This window comes from Octopus bimaculoides, chromosome 1, assembly GCF_001194135.2.
Source record: "Octopus bimaculoides isolate UCB-OBI-ISO-001 chromosome 1, ASM119413v2, whole genome shotgun sequence".
Taxonomy (NCBI): Eukaryota; Metazoa; Mollusca; class Cephalopoda; order Octopoda; family Octopodidae; genus Octopus; species Octopus bimaculoides.
Window position 1 is genome coordinate 96487107 of NC_068981.1, and position 4123 is coordinate 96491229.

Here is a 4123-nt window from a genome sequence, read left to right on the forward strand (position 1 = left end):
TATATATATATATATATATATATATATATGTATGTATGTATTTATATATACAAGATGTGCCTGGCATGACCCATTGGGCTACAACCACTTCAAGTTGAAAATGTTGATGCTCAGCAGGAAAGGAAAAAATACTATTTCGAACTTCATCCTTTAAAATTCTTAAATAACACAGTTCTCCTGCCTTTGGTGTGACAACATAAACACAACCAAGTGTTTCTTCTTTGAAAACATTCAGATGGCCTTCAATATTTTTTCCTTACTTTCTTCTTTGCCATTCTTTGTTACTACTGTTCCAAGTGAAATACATGGGAACTTCAGCATAAAGTAATGTTTTTGCAAAGTCGTTATTGATGCACTATGAAAAAAATTCTGTTAATATTATTCTCATATGTCGTTCATTGACAGCCATATATATCCTCATTATTTCTGAACAATATTCTTTATTCATCTTGTAGATGAACTAGTAGTCTCACTATTGCAGGTGCTCTTTCATGAATTGAAAATTCTAAAATGGATGCAAATGCTTCGGATGGTCCAATATACCTACCCATTCAATAATGACTAATTTTATTATCATTGTTTATTTGAACAGCAGCTTAGTCATTTCCTTTCGGCATGTACTCGATGACCTACCTAATTTACCTCACTGAGGCAATGATTTCAATGTTGCAGTGGCATTTGAATGTTCTTAAAAGAGTTTCATTATAAGGCACAACCCATTTGTTGTTTGTTTTTCCATTCTTATGAAATCGAACTCCTCCTATTGCAACTGATCTGCATCTATAAAGAGATAATCTCTCTGTTTGTTTTCCTGCCTTTTGATTAAAATGATAAAGATTAATATCTATTTTAAGAAGAAAAAATCAAGTACCCACAATTCAAAAAAACATCTCATAAAAATATAGGGAGAATTTCTCTTTCAGTCCATGGCACACAAAAGTTGTATAAATGATTAAGGGAAGAAAAAAGAAAGTAAGAAAAAACGGATTGATGCCAGTAGTTCCAATGACTCTTTGAAGTATCGACATTTTCAACTTGATTTTTTTTTTCTTGGAGAGGGAAATGACTATTTTATTTGTAATCTTTATCATCTTGATCAAGTGACAGGAAAACAGACAAACTCTGAGTTTTAGTATAATATAGACAGAGATATATATATACAAACTAAAATGAAAGAATATATACCTTAATTTTAGTCTGTTTTTCTATTCTTACTTTTCCTGAACTAACTCTTATTTACTTTTCCAACTTAAGGGTAACACATTTGCATATACACATACGCACACACATATATGTATGCACATACATTGATGTATATATAAATATGTGTGTGTATGTATGAGTGTGGCTAAGTTTCTATGTGTTGAAATTCATTGCTTCATGTACCTACTAAAAGCTATACAAGATCGTTTTAGATAACTTTTCATCGTTCACTGTTTCTTAAACTTTAACCCTGTGCAAATGTTCATTCATGATGGAATCATAAAACTACAAATTGCTAAAACAATTTCCATTGCCAGCACTGTACAACTTTTTAATTTTCTTTTGTTTCAAATTCACAGCAAAGAAGAAACTCAAAGCTGCAGCATCTTCACTTGCTGCATCAGGTGGACTATTCTCACATTTCCAAATCAGCAATTGTATCAGAGCCCTAAACACCTTTAAGTTTTCAGAGCAAGTCTATTTTGTGTCAGAGAACTTCTTCAATTTTCAAATATGGAACTTGGCATGGCTGGAGAAGCTAAGTTTGTATGATAAGAGCATAGCATTTATTTGACATTGAAATGAAATTACCATTTTAAAGAATAAGGCAATGTATAGCTTGATTTTTCACTTTCTCCAAGCACAAGTTGTACATAGTTGTGTACATAAGATACTTTTTCATTGTAGAGAAGAATCTTTGACTGAAGCTTTTGGTATGATGCATTCATGTTAGCAGCTCCATCACAATACTAATCCCTCATGTTTTCTATCTGTAAATTATTTCATTCTTAAAAAGACAGGTCAATGCCCCAGCTCTTCACTAGCTATAGACTCTATGTCAAATGCTTCAATGAAATAGTCTTTTCTTTCATTATTGTGTATGCACATAGAAGCCTGCCCAGTGTAGGAAACATCTGTGATTTCGTCCATGAGAAATAAATATTATGATTACTGCCATGATTTCATTTAACATTGATTTTCTTAAACAAGTAGGCAAAGCTTTGATTATGTTACACTGAATACAGTTTGAGAGCATTGACACCTGTAGTTTCTTCTTAAATGAAGCACACCATAACATCCAGATGGTTGTAGATGACAATTTCGTAATTACAAATAGCTGAACCAGCACAAAGGAGTTTCATCTTTTTAAACTTCTTTACATTCCATCTTCACCTCTTAATGGTAGTTCTTGTGAAACTGAATTTAAAATTATGTCTACTAGTCTGGATAATTAACATTTCTTTATTTCTATATTTTTATTCTGTGTTTGTGGTTGGTTTTCTTCATCTTCTATTTCAAAAGCTATTTCCAGTGTCTTCTAAAAATTTTCCATGTGGCTCTACTGATCATGTGTATGTGCTTCAGATGATGCATGCTTCTCCTGTTTTGACAAGTGTCAAATCTGATACCATTTATCTATTGCAACTGATTTCCATGCTATGTTGATTATTACCTTTACCCCACAATTAGTAGACAACTGAAGCAGTACATATAGTTAGTACTCAAGATAAGATATGTTCTTGAACCAGTGCTTCTGAAAAGAATGGCTCCTTGTATTTTGGAGATAGCTTACTTTTAGCTGATTTGGCCCTACTGAGCAGTATCGTGCTTGGAACTTACCATTCACTTTAATATTAAACTCTAGAAAAAGCAGCCAAACCTTCCTCAAATAATACCCTACTATCATAAAAGAAGAAAGACATATTAGATGATACTAATTATAGAAATACAACATCTAAAAATTAAACGGGATTGTTATGGTTGGAACCCCTTTGACATTAGGTTTTTTGGATTGGAATTAATATGAGTTTGAACAATAATGATAATTATGAATTGCTGATAAAATAATGTCAAACTTTCAGGTTTCTTTTTCGTATAACCAAACACAAACAATTCATATTCCATTAAAATATGTATTTTGATTTTGACTAAAAGTGTACTTTTGTTACAATGAAGGAAAAGAGCAGGAGCTTAATCTCCCCACCAAAGCTTAGCCCTCATTTCACCCTCTGTGATCATGTCAAGAACTACTGATCCTTCAACCTATGAGTCAATTCCTTATTCGGTCAACTATAATTTTTAGTTGTAGTATTACTCAGACATAGCATGGGCATCAGAAATATTTCATCAACAAATAGTTGTTTTACAAAGTTTAGAAACATTCTCCCCTAAAATTACTACTGCCCCTCAAGCTAATTTGATGCCCTTACCTCTTGCTTATTAACAATGTCTCACTGCTAGATTCTAAAGTAAATACTCCCATGTCTAGGCCCTCATCTTTCATAAATTCACTCCTTGATTACGTTTTACTACAATCTATAACCTGAAAATATTTCACTGGCCTTGTGTAATTATTCCTACTCCGGTTTATGACATTAAAAAGTTATTAACTTTACTTATTGATTAATCCATTCAGTGAAACTTCTCACAGGCAAGTTATAAAATCTTCTGAGGGGACAACAGCAGCAATATAGTTGGAGTAGGCATATTCCAACTAGCCGGTGTAATAAAATAATTAAGCTTATACTATTTTTTGGATAATATAGCAGTAACATTCTATCTTTGCATTTGCTCCACACTCTGGCCTGGCAAATAAACAAAAGACCAATTCTATTTAGCCTCCATGCTGACTACCCTGTTAACAACTGACAATGGCTTTGTAGTGAGTCAGGAAAACTATTTGTGTTGCCACAGCATAGCACAGTTGTGTTATGGCATACTCCTGCCATACCTTCCCAAGTAGAGAAGTGGGAATTATTTTGCAGTTGGCGAAAAGACAGCATAGTAGCAACATTTCTTCTTTCAACATGAAACAGTTTTTGTGTGTTCACCACCAACTTCATGCAACTCACTTGGAGTTACACTGGCTCTCGACTTGTCACCTCCTGAACAACTTAGTTCATTTATGTTAATGTGGCTC

The 4123-nt window shown here is 33.1% G+C and overlaps 1 long non-coding RNA gene across 1 annotated transcript in view; it reads left to right on the forward strand.

Annotated features, from left to right (window-relative positions):
* Window positions 1-2160, forward strand: part of LOC128248068 (uncharacterized) — a 4803-nt gene extending 2643 nt beyond the window's left edge. The window contains exon 2 of the long non-coding RNA XR_008264331.1: window positions 1563-2160. This is a non-coding gene — a long non-coding RNA (uncharacterized LOC128248068). The remainder of the gene's footprint in view (window positions 1-1562) is intronic.
* Window positions 2161-4123: the final 1963 nt, after the last annotated feature.